Consider the following 19717-nt stretch of genomic DNA (forward strand, 5'->3'; position numbering starts at 1 on the left):
TGCATTCTTGTTAGATGCAGCTCCAACTGACCCCAAGAAGAGACCCTAAGATATTGAAAGGGGAAAAAAGCTCAGAGATTCACCAATCAATGTAAACCAACCAGACTAAATAAGATATCAGGAAAATCAAGATATAAATTTCAGATCTACTGGGATTACCTCTTCAATTTTGCTTGGAACATTGTCCTCTTTCACACATCTCATTGCATACAATGCTCTTGTAAGTGCCGCTATTCTGTTTCTATATATTTCATCTATATGATCCATTTGCCAATAATGGGAATTGTTCTTTGTACTCGAAACAAGATGCAAGGCAATTGGAATTGCTCCAACCAGAATTTACAAGCTTACTCAATTGGAGTTTGTCAAAATCAAGTTCTTAGACGAAGTACAAGCAACCTGCACTGAATCTACAAATAAAGGTTTAAAGAAACAATCAAAAATATTGGAATAAGAACAAAGGCACCAAACCAACCAACTCCACATATATCAGTTTGTTACACCTTTCTCAATAATTAACTTGCATCTTCTGTCAAAGATTGTCATTGCAAGTAGAAAGAACAGCATGGATAGAAGGAATGACATGTTATTCACATTAATAATGAACACAGGTAGAAGTGGAAAATTATACACATAGGTTAAATTACAACTGAAGTTGAGACACAGACAGAGAGTATTCGATAAATGTTGTAATAGAAAGTAAAAAGGAAAAATTTTATGATGTCCCTTTACTGCTTTTGTGAAATCCATTGTTCTAGTGGCTGGAGAGACTTTTAGCATTTGCTTTTTCAGCATTGGCTTGGTCAAGTTCAGAGTAGATGCGTATACTACTATACATATGCCTCTATGTTCTACAATTATAAATATTGGAAAAGGGCATAAATTGACTGTAATTGCTTGAGACCTGCAAGAAGCCAAGAAGTTCAACCAGATATAGGAGAAAATACAAAATGAGATAGAAATGACATTTTCCCATGAGATAATGTTCTTAACAAGTCTAAATAGAGATTCTATAAAAGGAAATTCTTAATGTAGAGTTATGTATGAACTAACCTAACCCTGGACAGAATCACAATACAACCCAAACAAGGTACTGGTTTCAGATTTGATACCAATACATGTATATTAAACCAGCAATATATAACAATAGAGTATAACAGCTCATCGGAACCCTAACATTACCCAATTCATAGTGCAAATACCCCCAGCCAAACAGAACAATAATCAGCGGCCTATATCACCCTCTTGCAGAGCACCTCCCATAGTCTATTAGGAAAGTTAATCTGAAATTAATAGCAGCAATAGGAGAAAAAGGAATGGGCTGAGATTACCATTGAGTGGTGGTCTTGAAGAAGGGAACCAGTCCTCAAAATCCCAGGCCCATTTGGTGGCTGATTTCTGAGATCCCTTGATTTCTTGAATTAGGTCACAAATCGGGAGATTTTCTATCTCTCTCGCACCAGACCTAAGAAGAGGTCAATACTCCAGTCGAGTGGGACTTCCAGCAGGGTGGTTTGATCCTCCAAATATCAGCCAAAGCTGATGGATGAATGCTGAGATCAGTGAACTCAAAGCAGCAGCAGGTTTCCTAGGAGAAACTAGAACCGCAGGTACTGTTATGTGTTCTCTGATCAGCAACTATAACAGCAGCAGCTTGGGGGCTTCAAGGGGAACTTCAGTAGATGAAACAGCAGATCCAATATGTTGCAGATGGCCTCAGATGTACTCCGTAATAAAACAAAATAAGGGAGAACAGAAACCGATGGAAGAAATAGAAGAAGGGAAGAAGGGGAAGAAGAAGAGGGGATGGGAATGGGTCTATAACTCACGGTCTCTCACCGTACACTGCTTCTCACAGGAACTCACTCAGCTATGGTTCTGTTATTGTTCTCTGATCAGAAACTATAACAGCAGCAGCTTGGGGGTTCAAGGGGAACTTCAGTAGATGAAACAGCAGATCCAATATGTTGCAGATGGTCTCAGATGTAGTCCGTAATAAAACAAAATAAGGGAGAACAGAAACCGATGGGAGAAATAGAAGAAGAGGGGATGGGGATGGGGATGGGTCTATCACCCACGGTCTCTCACCGTACACTGCCTCTCACAGGAACTCACTCAGCTATGGTTCAAACCAAATCTTTTTTAATCATCCAATAGTATGTAGAATCCAGGAGATCCATCACATACATAATGGTGCTTGCTAATAACAGGAAAGGAAATAACTAATAATGGAAAGTCTCTTACAAGGAAAAATTGAGACTTAATCCACAAGCAACTAAAGTAAAACCACTTAGACAAAAGCTGAAACTTAAAAAAGAAAGTAAAAATAAATAAAATGGTAGCTGGAATCTCCAGCCCGCTGTCCAGGTGGGGCCCATGCGATAACCACAAAGATATCTCTACACAAGGCTGCAACTAACTCTGAATTATCTCCGACTAAAGCTTGATCCCAACTTCAGAATAACTCTATCAAGTCTAGAAATCTCCCCTGATTATTCTCCACGCAAGCTGTCCCTGGGCCCCACAGAATATCTCTCAAAAGTCTTCTACAAAGCTTAGCAAAACCTCCACACATAGTTCAAACTAGGGACCATGAAATTTGAAAAGAATCTCCCCCTTTAAACTGCTGATCAATGGCTATCTTTGGGTAGAATATGATGTAGATCACAAGTTCATATGTACCCGCAGGAACAAGCCCCAAAACCAGCCCAGCAAGGTTCTGGGATTCAACTTCTGTGAGAGGCAGCCTGCTCTGATGATGTGGCAAGTTTTTGTTGGTTCGATGGAGCATCACCTAAGGCAGCCCCAGCCCAGAGAGAAACATGAAGAAAGAGACCAAGACAAAAAAAAAAAAAAATGTTATTGTTCACATGAGCAGTACCCGATTTGGGGGCTGATATGGGCTGCTGGATGTTGGTGGAATCATGGTACAAGATCTCGGCGAGATCTCGCTATTTTCTTGGTTTTGGCAGCTCTCGAGATGAAACCATATGCGATACCAAAAACTTACAATATCTCGGCCAAGATCTCAACCTATATCCCAGTCTCGACTCGAGCAAAACCAACTTATAACATATAAAACCCCCCTGAGTCAAAATCTCGCTAATCTCGGTCTGTAGTGAAGGGAAAACCCAACTTTGGTGGAATTTTTTTGGCAAATCTCACCTCTAAGTGCAGATTAAAGCTTGTGGATTCAACATTCAAGCTTCAACATCAAGAAAGGAAGTTGGTATGCTTCTCAAGAACACTGTTACGTAACTATTCATCTAAAAAATAATTTTTTTCATAGAATCATGATAATGTAGCTCTAAATAGGAGAAGGATCCTATTAGAGGCTAAGCAACAGGATCTCAATGGGGCTGCTGGTTTGGCTGGACAGAATTAGGGTTTTTAGGCTAAATTCTAGGGTTAGGTATGGGGGAATGGTGTAATTTATATCTGGTTTTAATAGGCAGGCCTACGGGAAGCTACTAAAACAAGTTTGAATCAGATTTGAATCAAAATTCGAATTCCAGAATTTTAGGGTTAGGGTTTGGGTTTTAGGTTTTAGAATCTAGGTTGAAAACTAGGGTTTAGGATGGGATTTTAGGGCTGGGTTTCTGGTCGAGTTTTACTTGCAGTGGGGGGAAGGTTCGATCAGAATAATGGCCAATTCTGATGGTTAAAATAGTCTGGACAGAATTGAGACTATCTTAGGGATTTTTCGGGTTTTGTGGGAGATGAGGGGAATTAGGAATAGACTAATCAGATTGGGCTCAAAGCTGGATTGAGTGTGAGGGTTGTGGCAAGGATGTTATGCCTGAAATTGGAGGGGATTTGGGTGAAAGGGTAGGGCTGGACAGAACTTGGATGTTCTAGGGTTTATGAAATTAAAACAAAAAATAAAGGGGGAATCGATTGGGAAAGGAGAATGAATGAAAACAGAAATTAAAAAATCAAACTCACAGCAGGAATCCACCGGCAGCAGCTTGATAATTGAAGGAACCTACCGATCGTCTCGATGCAAGGAGTCGCAGGAATCCGCCCACCCTATCCACCTTGAAATCCACAAAGATACACTCACAAAGGAGCAGGAACAGCAGCAGCAGCAATCGGCCAGCAGCAACAGAGTCTTTTTTTAATTCAAAATTCAGTGTGGGGGAGCCTCCCACGATTTGTTTATTTATAATATGGCTTTATGCCAAGTCCTAATACAAATTAAAGTCTTCTCCTTCACAAAATCGTGGAAGGGAGAGATTTAAATCTAACTTAACTAATTTAAAACAGTAAATTGACTAAGATACCCCTACTAACTTAAAACAACTAATTTAAAAGAAGATTCCATACTAGCCAATAGGATTTAAGGACCTATTAACCAATAGGAACACTTCACTTAAATTAGACCAATTGAACCAATTGGATGCAACCAATTCTAAACCGGTTCAATCTAAAAACAGGAAAATAAACTAAGTGTGGAAAATAATAATCCTAATCTATGGCTCCCTAATCAAGCCCTAAGTTTAGGGCTTCTTCTTCTTCTTCTTTTTCCTACTTGGAGCTGGATCACATGATCAATGCTTCTTTGTTGATTATGTACTTATTATATGTGATACAATGTCCATCAATCATTTTTTCCATAGAAACATGATCAAAATAGTGAATCTATTTTACCTTCAGCCACTCGTTTCAGTACTAGCTACTCTCAAATGGTAGGACTTGTTACACATTTATACTTGTATTTGTTTAACCCATGTCTCTTACTTTCTTTCCAAGTTTTTAACACTTATTAACAAATCGTCAAACCATCACCATATATGATTATGAAATATGAATATGATGCCTAATGGTTAAATGGTTTATGGTTTGATTTTTATAATTCCTAATGCTTTTTTAAGTTGTTTTACACCTCTACTTTAATTATATGAGTTCTAAATATTTTGTGGCTTAGCCTAGGGTAGACCTTACATACGCCGTAAACTATCAACCTAGGGTCCGAAGTCAAAGTACCATTTTGGGTTTGAATTTGTAAAAACTAATGTTTCCACTGTGTTTAAAACAAAATAGGGTGGGTGTCAAGTTTCAGGACCTATCTTGGCCATATGGCCATTGAAACCAACCAGCAAGTTGAGACAGCAAAAAATGTAAGATCTCGCCCTCGGTGAGATCTCGGTATATCTTGGTTTCATGGCCTGGCGAAACCAAGGGCGAAACCGAGTTCTAAAACATTAGGTGGAATATTCTATAAGTTGCTCCAAGAGAGTCGTTTAAGGTGGTATGGTCATATTCAACGGAGACCTAGGGATGCCTTGGTAAGGAGGAGTGAAATGATTCCGATTGAAGAAGCTAAAAGAGCTAGGAGCAGACATAAAATGACCATAGGGGAAGTGGTGAGCAAGGACATGAGTTAGATATATCTTATACCTCATTTTAATGCATTATTTACTGTCATTTTATTCCAAGAACAGTGCTACTCGGGTATTTTCTATCATTTTTCAGGTTTAGGGACATTTTGGTCAAAGTGGAGAATACATGTCTAATTGGACCGCCAAACGCCAAGTTACAAGGTTGAAGAATTCAGCCGGGTTAGCTTTCCAATGCGTAACGTCGGAAGTCACTTGATTAGAGCCGGATTCGAGTTTAGAAAAAGAAGAGAAAAAAATCAAGCATAGGGGCATAAGGGTAGTTTTGGCAAATTGGGAATCTTTCAGAAAATATTGGATATTGGGCTCATATCGTTTTGAATTTTAAATGGTGCAACTTTAATTCTCGGGCTGGTTCCATCTGGGCCCAGGATAAAAAGATATAGCCCAAAAATGATTTTTAGTGAAGTTGATATTTATGATGAAAGAATAGAAAATAACAAAAAAAAAAAAAAAGAGGAAAAAATCTCTAACTCTCTCTCATGTGATAACACGTTCAAGATTGAGAATTGATTTGAAGTCCCATTCTTACATGGATTTTAGGGAGTTGTAATTGGGTAGGGAATTAACCACGGCTTTAGTGGTTGTTTCTAATTGGGAGTTTTATTCCCTTTGTAAAGATAGAACGGTGGAGAGGACAGCACATAGAGCACGATGGGCATATAAGAACAGCAAGCGCCCTTCTCTCCAGAGAGTTTCTTTTAGGGTTTTTATATTTCTTCTTTTGGTTTTTGTTTTTAGTTCTCTTTCATGTGATGAACAGCAAGCTTCCAACTTCGTCTTTTTCTCTTCAGTTTGTTGGTTTTAATTGAAGTTTTAGATAACTCTCTCTTCCCATTCCCGATTCTCTGATCTTCCTCTTCTTTTGATTTTTAGTTTAGATCTCTTATGTAACTAGGTTTATCATATGTAATTTTAATTTTTAGAATCATTATTAGGATAATTTTTATTTCCCCATCCTTAAGAGCATATGTGTAATTTTTTATTCACCACTTTTGTAATTTGATTCTTCGTTATCGGATGCGGCGAATTCGAGTGATGGGATTCAAGTGTCGAAATCATCTTCATTGGGGTTGTGCAGCTTCGTTAATCAGCTAAGTGCTTCTATTTTAATTAAATTTATTAGTTCTTCGTTAATCGTAGTTTTCTGTTTTTGATCTTTTAATTAGTTTTAGTTCTTTTAATTAGTTTAGATCATTCAACCATTAATTGGTGTGCTTTGCCTAAGTGGAATTGGATTAATCACCTCCCTGCGTTCGACCCGTAAGTACGATTGACTCGTACGCTTGTGGTATTATTTTAAACTCAAACAACATGCATGGCCTAGGTCTTGTACCAAGTATGACCTCGGACAGAGCCTATTGGAGAGCAAGGATTCATGTTGCAGACCCCATTAAGCTGAGTTTCTCTTAACGTGTTGGGTTGTGCCTACTTCCTCTTACTATCTTTCATCTTCCCTTTTCTTTTTAGAACTCTGTTTTCCCTACTTTGTTCTGTTTGGATCCATGTAGCCGACCCTATTAAGTTGGGATAAGGCTGAGTTTGTTGTTGTTGTTGTATCTAGTAGTTTTCAATTTTATTTTTTTTTTTCGTAGTTACTATATTTACTAGTTTCTAATTTTGTTCCTTGCATGTTGGCTGAACTATAAAGCCTAGTTCCTATTTTCATTAGGTTTCTAATTTTAGAAGTTACTATTTCTTAAGTTTCTAATTTTATAAGCTGACCTATTCCATTAATTAGGCAGCCCTTCTTGTAATAGAAACCGATTTGGAGAATAGAATTTGTGGCCAAGCTTGCCATCGGTTATGGGAGAAATTCCATGTTTCAAAAGCTGGGATAGCTGTGAGTGAGAGACCTAAGGTGAGCGAGCCATTCCCCTACCCCCTTCTCTTCTATCTTCTCTTCTCTGTCTTCTCTATATCCTCTTCTTCTTCTTCTTCTTATCCTTTTCTATGTTCTTCTTTCATATGTAAACAGAGAAAAAAAAAAAAAAAAAACTCGACAAGATTTCACTTATTCAATTTGTTCATCCTTATTGTGTTGATCCTGGCTGCAATCTCCCGCTGGTTTCCCTGGTTCGAGGTCGACTTTTGCATTAGAATATGGTTGCACCAATGGGCTTAAATAACCCCAAAACACGGGCCCAAATATGGGCCTGCCTAGGAAATAAATCAAGGGCCTTTTACTACATCAACTCTCTCCCTCCCCCACCCCTTAAAAAAACTTGACCTCAAGTTTTAACGAATCAAGGAATCAATTGAGTGTGATGAATAATAAACCGATGTCCAAACAAATACTCTGGAAGCTCACGATAAGTGGAGATGTAACCCTCAAAAAGTGGCTCTTTCTCCTCAAAGAACTCAGGTGGAATTACATATTCGACGTGCTCAGTCACACCATCGTCGTTGAGAGTAAAGGCTGCATGCACGTGATCTTCTGCAACTACATCATCACATTTCTTATCCTCCACTTCAAACGCATCAAAGTCTCCCTCACTGCTGCCCACTATAACCTCTACTAATGGAGCCATAAACAAAACATGAATGCCGATGGTGTCGTCTTCATCCTCTTCAGTGTTATCGGTCAGCTGCTCTTCAGCATCATCGCCAAAGGAAAGGGGCTCAACCTATTTCTTCTCTGGATTGGCTTCTATGGCTGCTATAATATGGTTCATTGGTCGTTGAGGGGAAAAATTGGCGAAGTGACCATACTTGTGGCAATGGTAGCACTTCTTGTCACTTCCATTAACCATAGGAGCCTCATCCTAATCCATTGTAACTTGTGGAGTTTGGGTAGGGAAACCACTTGGTTTTCTTTCTATATAATCCTTTCTAGCATCTTTGGACTATGTGTTGAAGCGGCGAGGGGCTGACTTGAGTAAATCTTCAGCATGGATTGCCTTCTCAAAACAATCGTTCAAGCTGAGGATATGTGTCACACCTATATTGTCTCAAATATCAGCTCGTAATCCCAATTTGAAACGGGATAAGAGCTGGTCGTCTTCTTCGTTCACTTCAGTACGTGAACGTAAGTCATTAAACTTGTCCATATACTCTTTTACTTTCATAGACCCTTTATGAAGGGTGTTGAGTTGATCATGTAATCTCCGTCTATAGGTTAAAGGTAGATATTTTTCTTTCAGTATGTCTTTCATCTCTTTGCACGTTGTTAGTTCTTGTCAATGACGATACAATTTGTCCTCAGGGGTACGCCACCATTCCCTTGATGTGCCTATCAGTTTAGCACGGGCCAGCTTCAGTTTCCCTTCCTCCATCAAATTGAACCAGTCAAACTAGTCATCGAGAGCACACAACCAATCATAGAAGACTAACGGGTCGTGTTTCCCATTGTACTCCTCCAACTCAGGCTTCACCTTATGCTGCTTGTCAGGTTGTCGTGGATTTGTATCACGATCAGTAGCTTCATCATCATAGGTGGCTGGTGTACGTATGGTTCTTTGTGCTTGTCAATGAGGAAGTTGAGGAACACGATTGACAGTAGTTTCCTGTTGTCCCCCCATTTGTCCAGCATAAGCATCGAGATGTTGCTCCATAGTAGATAACTTCTCAGTCAACTGTCGAATAGCTTCAGCAAGAGCAAGATTAGTAGCTTATGGAGCATGGTGTGGAGTATTTGATTTCTCCTCAGCCATTACTCAGATACCAAATAATGTAGAGCTAGGTATGAACTAACCTAACCCTCGACAGAATCAAAATACAACCCAAAAAGGTACTGGTTTCAGATTTGATATCAATACATGTATATTAAACCAGCAATAGATAACAATAGGGTATAACAGCTCATCGGACTCCCAACATTACCCAATACATAGAGCAAATACCCCCAGCCAAACAGAACAATAATGAGCAGCCTATATCACCCTATCGCAAAGCACGTCTATATTAGGAAAGTTAATCTGAAATTAATAGCATCAATAGGAGAAAAGGTAATGGACTGTGGTGATATTGAAGAGGGGAACCAGTCCTCAAAATCCCAGGCCCATTCGGTGGCTGATTTCTGAGATCCCTTGATTTCTTGAATTAAGTCACAAATCAGGAGATTTTCTGTATCTCCCACACCAAATCTCAGAAGAGGTCAATACTCCAGTCGAGTGGGACTTCCAACAGGGTGGTTTGATCCTCCAAATATCAGCCAAAGCTAACGGATGAGTGTTGAGATCAGTGGACTCAAAGTAGTAGCAGGTTTCCATGGAGAAACCAGAACCACAGGTACTGTTATGTGTTCTCGGATCAGCAACTATAACAGCAGCAGCCTGGGGACTTCAAGGGGAACTTCAGTGGATGAAACAGCAGATCCAATATGTTGAGGATGGTCTCAGTGTGCTCCATAATAAAACATAATAAGGGAGAACAGAAACCAATGGGCGAAATAGAAGAGGGGATAGGGATGGGTCTCTCACCATACACTGCCTGTCACAGGAACTGACTCACTCAGCCATGGTTCAAACCAAGTCTTTTTTAATCATCCAATCGTGTGTAGGATCCAAGAGATCCATTACATATATAATGGTGCTTGCTAATAACAGGAAAGGAAATAACTAATAATGGAAAGTCTCTTACAAGGAAAAATTGAGACTTATTCCACAAGCAACTAAAGTCTAAACTACTTAGACAAAGGCTGAAACTTAAAAAGGAAAGTAAATAAAATAAAATCATAGCTGGAATCTCCAGCCAGCTGTCCAGGTGGGACGCATGCGACAACCCAAAAGATATCTCTACGCAAGGCTGTAACTAACTCTGAATTATCTCCCACGCAAGCTGGATCCCAACTCCAGAATAACTCTATCAAGTCTGGAAAATCTTCCCTGATTATTCTCCACGCAAGCTGTCCCTGAACCCGACAGAATATCTCTTACAAGTCTTCTACAAAGCTTAGCAAAACCCTCCATGCATAGTCCAAGCTGGGCACCACGAAACGGAGAAGAGTCTTCCCCATACAACTGCTGTTCGATGGCTATCTTTGGTCAGAATATGGCTGGACCAATGGGCTTAAATAACCCCAAATCACGAGCCCAAATATGGGCCTACCTAGGAACTAAATCAAGGGTCTTTTACTGCATCATTCTTAGTTAAGAATTATTCAATTGCTTGACTAAAAAGAAATAATTGGTCCTCGACTTGGTTGGCAATTTATCTGATTACTTATGAAATCATCATGGGACTGACATTTTCTTTACTAAAAATGCCCCATATTGTGTGTGTTGAAGTATATCGAGTCCATGGGGAGAAGAGGATATCTCGATTGTCGAGATTCCTCTCCTCCCCATGTGTCTCTATTATTTTAGGTTTCTGTCTTAGTTTCCTAGTCCTAGTTTGAGTTACTACATCTAGTCCTAGTTCTGTTTCTTATTTTCTTTCTCTTTTCCTATTGTAATTTGGAATCCTAACATGATTAGGAATTCCCTCTCTTAATGTAATATTTTAGTATAAATATAAACAAGGTGAGGGAGACTGTCATATTCGACAGTTCTCTTCTCTTCACCATCTTATTCTTTTCCTCCCCTCTTCTTCTCCTCTTTCTAGGTTCTGGTTCTCTAATAGGTGTTCTCGTTACAGTGTGAATTGACTGACCATTGGTTTTGAAGGCAAAATTATCATGGTTACAGGCTCAAGGTAACTAACCGTGGTTTCACCAATCAAAACCCAAAAAACTATTTAACATCAAATACTCATGCTAAGAAAAACAAGAACTCAAAAACAAAGTGATGCAGCTCCAAGAAGGAAGAAGAAGAAGAAGAGGCCTTGAACTTAGGGTTTGAATAGGGAGCCATAGATTAGGATTTATTATTTTCCATACTTAGTTTATTTTCTTGTTTTTAGATTGAACCGGTTTAGAATTGGTTGCATCCAATTGCTTCAATGGGTCTAATTTAAGTGAAGTGTTCCTATTGGTTAATAGGTTCTTATATCCTATTGGCTAATATGGAATCTACTTTAAATTAGTTGTTTTTAAGTTAGATTCTTTTATTTTAAGTTAGTAGGGGTAGTTAGGACATTTACTGTTTTAATTTAATTAAGTTAGATTAGAACTCTCCCTTCCACGATTTTAGAAGGAAGAAACATTAAGTTGTACTAGGATTTGGCTTAGGCCTTTATTATAAATAAAGTAGATCGTGGAGGGCTCCCCCACAGATTATTTGAATTTAAAAAACAGATTTCGTGGCTGCCATTGCTGCTGTTCCTTGCTCCCCTGTGTGAGTGTGCATCCTTGTGGACTTCAAGGTGGAAGGGTGGGTGGATTCCTGCGACTCTTTACGCCGTGACGGCTGGGAGGATCTCTCTTCGAAGGTGGTTTCATCCTTCAAACATTCAAGCTACTGCCGGTGGATTCCAGTGTGAGTTTGAATTTTAATTTTCTGTTTTTATCTTTCCTTTCCTTCCCCATTCGATCCCCTTTTCTTTTTCTGTTTTATTTTCATAAACCCTAGGAGGATCTCAGTTCTGTCCAGATCTGTTTACCCATCAGAAATCATCCAAACTTTGACCACAGCCTCCCCTCACAGTCCCCTAAACTCGATCCTAAGCCCAGCCCTATCCATCCATCTAAACCCTAGCTTTAGTGATTTCCCTAGTTTCTAAAAACCCGAAACCCTAACCCTAATTCTGCAGGAATTTTAAACTGAACCAAATCCTGTTTTTTTTATATCATAATAGTCTCCTAAACCTGCGTATTAAAACCATATAAGACCCATTCCCAAATTCCCATCCTAAACCCTAGAATTAACCTAAAACCTAGGCTGTCCATGTGAACCAGCAGCCCCTTTTTGCTATTTATTCTGTTATCTGGCTCCTAGTAGGTCTCCTACCTATCTAGGTCTACATTACAAAGCTTAAAGATGGTGGCAAGAATACAATCACCAGCATAAAGCAGCGCCAAAAGCTTGGTTGCAGTCAAGAACAGGAAGAATTCTTGCAGGAAACAATAATCAAGAACATGACGAATTCTTACAGGAAACCAATAATCAGTCATTTCATAACCAAGACTATGGATTAAAATAGCTCTCACAGCATATGTTTATAGAGTTCCCATTATTCCTACTTCTACTATGACCATGAAAAAATAAGCTCCAATTACTAGTTATACGAAGATTCCTAATATGATTGAAATACAATTTAGCCAGTCTAATGAGCGTTTAATCTCTTCCCTTACAAAATGAAAATAATTAATTTAAGAAATAGATTCTAAATAAACTTCTGAATCAAATTAAAATGAAACAGATATAACATCATGGGTCACAAACTGACATCCTACCACAATGTTTGTCATAATCTTCCCAATAGAAGCCATAAGTCAAAACATGTGTCTCATTCAAAACATAACTAAGTTCTTGCATGAAGCCAAAATCTCCTATATCATAGTCCAGACAAGTTAAGCTCATCTCGTAGACCCTATCATCTGCCACGTGGTGTCCTAGTTCAAAAGCTAACTGAATAAGTTTTTATACGATACCAAAATCTCCTGTGCATGGTCCAGTTAAGATAAATTATCTTGATGACCATAGGAAAGTGGTGAGGAAAGACATGCATAGTTTTGGTCTTGTTTAAAGTATGACCTCGAATTGAGACGATTGGAAGGCTAGATACATGTAGCTGAACCTATTTTGGGTTTTTTATTTATGCTTTATTTATGTACTTTTGAACAAGGGTAGGATTGTAATTTGGGCTGTGACACTGTTCACATGAACAGTGTCGTGAACAGTGTCGTGAATAGTATCGTGAACAGTGTTTCCCTTTGTAATCTCTTTTATTATTATTATTATAAACAGAGAGCTTGACTGATCTCATTGATCATTCAAGCCATTCACGAAATTCCTGTTTTGTTAACATGGCATCAGAGCCAAATACACTCTGATCTAGGTATTCAAAACCCACCTCCCTCCCTTCGATTTTTTTCTCCTTCCCTCCATCGAGCTTCTTCCCTTCTTCTTTCTTCCTTTCTTTTGGTTCTTCTTCTCCCATTAGGGCAGCACTACTGAGGTGATCGTAATGATCTAGCTGCTGCCCCAATATACCTCCTTTTTTATGCCTCTTTTTTGGATCGAGTGGAGCTGAAGCACTGTCTGCGATTTGAAGATTCCTTTTTCTTTTTGGAGATCAGGCCTCTACATCTGTTTCGGCTGCATCTTCTATTGTGGGATCTTTATTTGATATTGTTCTCAGCCCCTATTCACTTCATCAGATTGGTTGAAGACCCTGACCTCTTATTGATCTCTCTTCTCGGGGTTTTTCAAAACCACGACATTAATCGATCTTGGGGTTGGGCTGCTGGTTCCTGCTGCATCTGATTGGCACCCTTGCTGCCTTCATTCGACATCATTCCCAGCCTACATATCTGAGATTTTTTGCTCCAATACAGCCCTTTTCTATTGGGGGTCGATTCTAGAATTTTTTTGGATATTTTTTGGCTGTTTGCTGCTTCATTGAAGATTGGTTACCTGCTGCAATGACTGGTTCAGATTCTTCTTCGGCCTCTTCTGGCATTGATGGCCAGCCCCGGACTGATTTTCTTCCCCTTGCTGCCCCAATCAAACTTGATGGCTCCAACTACCTGAAGTGGTCTCGATCTACCTATTTGTGATGGCGGCGTGGCCTCACCTGGCCATCTTCTTGGGACAACAACTAAACCGGTGGAAGAGGGTTGTCACTCAACAAGTGGTTATCGAATGATGCGATGGTGATGTCTTACTTGATCCATTCTATGCAAGGGGATATCTCAGACAATTTTCTTCCACTGGACACTGCCCATACTATCTGGAATGGTGCCAAAGAGACTTATGGTCGCACGGGGAATGATGCACAGGTCTATGAGATTAGAAAGAAGGCTAATGCCACTACCCAACAGGAGCTCTCTGTCTCCAAATACTATGCTGCCCTCAAGAACATGTGGCAGCAATTGGATCATTACTCCGACTATCGCCCTCTCAGCATCGATCCGCTGCCTATCGCAAACACGTTGACAAAATACGTGTCTATGATTTTTTTGGCTGGACTAAATATGGAGTTTGATCCTATTCGGGTGCAAGTACTTAGGCAGTCCCCTTTTCCATCCCTAGAACAGGCCTTTGCCTTGGTTCATAATGAGGAATCTCGTCGGGCTGCTATGCTGCATTCCTCTACAGTTGATCGCTCCGCCTTGCAAGTTGCTTCCAGTACTCCTTCTCTTACCACTACTGATGGTGGTCCTACTGTCCCTAAAGGTCCTGTCAAGTGTGAACACTGCAACAGGCTCTATCATACTAAGGCTCAATGCTGGAAGCTCCACGCTGCTCCCCTACCCTTTCATTAAAATCTGTTTTGCATGTTCCGTCCTTTTCTACTAACCTTCTCTCTATTAGTAGTCTAACTAGAGATCTGAACTGCAAACTGACTTTTTTCCCTTCTCATTGTGTCATACAGGATTTGAAGACGGGGCGTACGATTGGGGGTGGTAAGATGCAGGGTGGTCTCTACTTACTTGACCCGGGTCAGCCTTCTACTTTGCATTCGGCTTCCTCTACAGCTCATCATTTACAGTCCACCTCGTCCCCTGACCTTCATCTCTGGCACTGCCGACTTGGTCATCCATCCCTTAGTACTTTGTCTCTTTTGTTTCCGAGCTTGATTAAGCATTGTAATAGGAATGAGTTTTTATGTGAGGCTTGTGTTTTGGCCAAACAGACTCGTTCGATTATTCTTCATTAAATAAAAGAAGTGAGTTTCCTTTTGCTTTGGTTCATTTCGATGTGTGGGGCCCGCCGTTGTACTTCCCTTTCTGGTCATCGATGGTTTGTCTCGTTTATTGATTGTTATACTCGTACCACTTGGGTGTACATGATGAGCCATAAAAGTGAGGTCTTTCGCTGTTTTCAGTTATTTCATCGTATGGTTCAGACCCAATTCAATGCCACCTTGCGCATTTTACGCAGTGATAATGGCAGAGAGTACATGGAGGGTCAGTTCCAACTTTATTTGGCTGCACATGGTATTGTCCATCAAACCAGTTGTGTTGACACACCTGCCCAAAATGGGGTTGCTGAAAGGAAAAATAGACATCTCCTTGAGGTAGCCCGGGCCATTATGTTTGCATGGCAGGTTCCTTCTCACTACTGGGGTGATGCCATTCTTACCGCTGCTTATCTCATCAACCGTGTGCCTACCCGTGTCCTTGATGGTTGTTCCCCTGTTGATCTCCTCTAGGGTTCCTCCTCCTTTGTGGTTCCCCCCAAAGTTTTTGGTTGTGTTGGCTATGTCCGCAATCATCATCCTCATGAGAAATTTGCTCCACAGAGCATTCGGTGTATTTTTCTGGGCTATTCTGCGACCCAGAAAGGATACAAGTGTTACCATCCACCTTCTTGTCGTACTTTTGTCTCCATGGATATTGTCTTCCATGAGTCCTTGTCATATTATTCCTAGACACCTCTTCAGGGGGAGCAGGATCAGGGTTTTGAAGATGTGTCTGCTATTCTTCCGGCTTCTATTCAGGGGGAGCCCTCTGTAACTTCAGCTCCTATAGTGGCTCCTATTCAGGGGGAGCGTAGATCAGTCAGTCAAATCCCTGTTGATAAGGTATATACCCGGGAGCGCACAGGACAAGTTGAGACTACCACCTCCACAATCGTCTGCACTTGATCCAGATCCAGACCCTACTACATCATCTGGTAAGGATCCTTCCCTTGACTTACCTATCGCTGTTCGTAAAGGCGTTAGGTCATGCACCCAATACCCCATCTCCAATGTTGTTTCCTATGATGCTTTATCTCCTTCCTATCGTGCATTTGTTTCTTCTCTTTCCTCTGTTTCTATTCCTCAGAAATGGCAGGAGGCGATTGCAGATCCAAAGTGGAAAGCAACCATGATGGAAGAAATGACGGCCTTACTTAAAAATGAGACATGGGAGCTAGTTGTTCTTCCTTCGGGTAAGAAACCGTCGGGTGCAAATGGGTATTTGTTGTCAAGCGAAGCGGATGGAGCAGTGGATAGATATAAAGCCAAGCTTGTGGCGGAGGCTTCACTCGGACTTATGGGATCGACTACCGAGAAGACATTTGCCCCTGTTGCAAAGTTGAACTGTCCGGGTCTTCTTGTCTTGTCTGTCAACTTTGGTGGGACCTACAGCAGTTGGATGTAAAAATGCATTTCTTCATGGGGAGTTGGAAGAGGAGGTTTATATGGATGTTCCTCCGGGTTTTTCCTCTGACAAGACCCATGGGAAAGTTTGTAAGCTCAAAAGGGCACTCTATGGGTTGAAGCAATCTCCACGGGCATGGTTTGGTAGGTTTCATAAAGCCATGGTCTCCTGTGGATACAAACAGAGTCATGCTGATCACACTCTGTTCATCAGCGAAAGGGAGAAAAGGTCGCTCTTCTCATAGTTTATGTTGATGACATAGTTGTATGTAATGATCTGAGATGAAGTTTCTCACCTGAAGGCTTTCTTGGGGACGGAATTTGACATAAAAGATCTAGGACAGCTAAGATATTTTCTTGGGATTGAAGTTGTCCGTTCTCCAAAAGGCATCTTTCTCTCCCAGAGAAAGTATGTTCTAGATTTAATATCAGAGACTGGTTTGCTTGGTTGTCATCCTGTGACGCTCCTTGGAAGCTACTACCCGCTGCAAGAGAAGGATGGTGAACTGTTGATAAGGGAGATATCAACGATTGGTGGGCAAGCTAATTTATCTCTCCCACACCGGACCGGATATTGCCATTCTTTGTGAGTCTTGTGAGCTTCATGCATGATCCTTATTCCACTCACATGGCTGTTGTTCTTCGTATTCTCCATTACTTGAAGTCGGCTCAAGAAAGGGGATCCTTTTGTCTCCTCATGACCATCTTCGCATTGAGGCTTACACGAATCTTGGGGGTGGTAACCCGACAGAAATCTACCTCCGGCTATTGTACTTTTGTTGGAGGAAATCTAGTCACATGGCGGAGTAAAAAGCAAAATGTTGTGGCAAGATCTAGTCTTGAAGCTGAATTCCGTGCTATGGCCCGGGCATATGTGAGTGGCTTGAGTTTACTCCTTGATATTCGTGGTTCTGTTCATCTTCCAATGATGTTGTCTTTGTGACAACAAAGCGGCAATTAGCATTGTCCACAATCGATGCAGCATAACCGTACCAAACATGTGGAGATTGACAGACACTTCATCAAGGAGAAGTTAGAGAGTGGACAGATTTGTATTCCTTTTGTGAAGTCTGGAGATCAACTGGCTGATGTCTTCACCAAAGGGTTGAGTAAGAAGTTGTTTTATCCTAGTCTAGTCAAGTTGGGCATGTGTGATATCTATGCCCCAACTTGAGGGGGAGTGTTGAGATGTGTTACCTGATATTATAAGGGTATTTTGGGTTTTTTATTTATGCTTTATTTATGTACTTTTGAACAAGGGTAGGATTGTAATTTGGGCTGTGACACTGTTCACGTGAACAGTATCGTGAACAGTGTTTCCCTTTGTAATCTCTTTTATTATTATTATTATAAATAGAGAACTTGACTGATCTCATTGATCATTCAAGCCATTCACGAAATTCCTGTTTTGTTAACAGTTTGGTTAAGGAAGTTGTTGTTCTGTTGAAGGTGTTTTCATAATGTTGCTTAAGTTATATTTTTTGTATCGATGCCAAAGCCCGTTGAAGGGCAAGGATCCATGCAGCCAATCCCATTTAGTTGGGATAACGTTGAGGAGTTGTTGTTGTTGATGTTGATGTTTGTTAGCATATTAGCATTCCATTAATCACAGAGGTTTAGGGATTACCTGAGCCGAATGGAATCGCAGCGGAAGGGATGATCGAATGCGGCTTGCAGTTACGAGCATATCATGATCACGAACAATCTCGAAAGGTTTCTCCACGAAGAAGAACCCCACTCCACAAAACCCTAGGCAACGATGGAAACCCTAGGAAACGCAGAACTTGAAAGAGAGGGAGAGAGTTTCTAATTGTGTTACTCTCTTAGGGTTTGAGCCAAAATAACAAATAACTCCTTAGGGCTCCCCACTAATCCGATTCCCTCTAGGAATCTAAACCAAGGGATAAGAAGGGGGGGAAGGAATCGATCACTTAAGTGATCATTCCTCCCACTCTCGTTTTGGGCCTGCGATCAGCCCCCACATGTGGGCGATCAAGTTGGGCCCAAAGCCCATTAACGTTTTACAATGTTGTATGGCTCTATTATCTACCACATTGCATCGTAGTTGGTACTGAAATGGTATACATGTCCATGTTGCATTTCCTTGTGAAAATATTAAACTTTGAGAACTGGTTGGAAAACTTTTGCCAAGAGGATTCAGACCTTGAAAATAAGGATAAAAGCTCAAAAATGGTGGGCCATATGATGGGATTGGATCCAGAATTTAACATGCGGCTAATCCACAGGCTGCACAACCTATCAAACGATCAGTTTCACAAACTGGTCGAGAAGGGTGTTCTGAAAAATTTTGATGTCCAAAACTAAAATCAATGACAGAATGTTGTTGCTATGACCTATGAGTCAGAAGCTTGGTCCAGCAACACGTAATGAAATTCCAAAACCAAATCAGAACACAGTACTTCCGGAAAGAAACCACTGTTTTAGAGAAACAGTTTCGCCCAGTTCTGGAATTTTAGAGTATTAACATGAAATTTAAAATCACAGACAATAATGTCAATTGAAAAAATCCCTTATCTTCAGGACTCTAATATCAGAAACACCAATTTATAATCAAATCAGAGCTTTGACAACCTTACCTGACCAATCGACCAGAAGAAATAGTAGATCTGATGAGAAGTCGAACTTGAACTTGAAGAACATCTCCTCTGTTCTATCGATGGAAGAAACAATCAAACAACAACTCCGAAAATTTTCTGCAGATATAGTGCACCAGAAATTGAAGAAGAAAGAAAAAGTACAGGGTGAAATTCTCTTCTCCTAATTAACCGAAAAAAAAAAAAAACAAAACAAAAGAAATTCTCTTCTCCTTCAAGACTCGAGATTCTTTCCATTTTTTAAGAGCTTTCATGGGGACTTGTTGACCCCAAAACAAAAACAAAAAAAAGAGCTTTCATGGGCATGTCTTGATTACATTTAGAATTCCACTAAATGCCACGTGGCAGGGCAGGATTGAGAGAAGAGTGCAGACGTGGAGGGACAGGATCGAGAGAAGAGTTGCATGAGAATTGTGGATTTTTTTTGGGATAATTACATGATTAGCTACTTTTGGGTTTTCATTTACAAAACTGTCCACCCTATGTTTGAGTTAACAAAAATAGACAAAAACAAATTAAGGTTTACAAAACTAGACAAAATAGTGTCTATCCCTCCCACACTTACTTTTTTAG

At 40.3% G+C, this 19717-nt stretch overlaps 1 long non-coding RNA gene across 1 annotated transcript; it reads right to left on the reverse strand.

Annotated features, from left to right (window-relative positions):
- Positions 1 to 252: 252 nt before the first annotated feature.
- Positions 253 to 19212, reverse strand: LOC122653973. Its single transcript, XR_006331867.1, has 2 exons — positions 19127 to 19212; positions 253 to 410 (listed from the first exon to the last, which is right to left on the reverse strand). It is a non-coding gene; the product is annotated as an uncharacterized LOC122653973 (long non-coding RNA).
- Positions 19213 to 19717: the final 505 nt, after the last annotated feature.

This window comes from Telopea speciosissima, chromosome 3, assembly GCF_018873765.1.
Source record: "Telopea speciosissima isolate NSW1024214 ecotype Mountain lineage chromosome 3, Tspe_v1, whole genome shotgun sequence".
Lineage (NCBI taxonomy): Eukaryota > Viridiplantae > Streptophyta > Magnoliopsida > Proteales > Proteaceae > Telopea > Telopea speciosissima.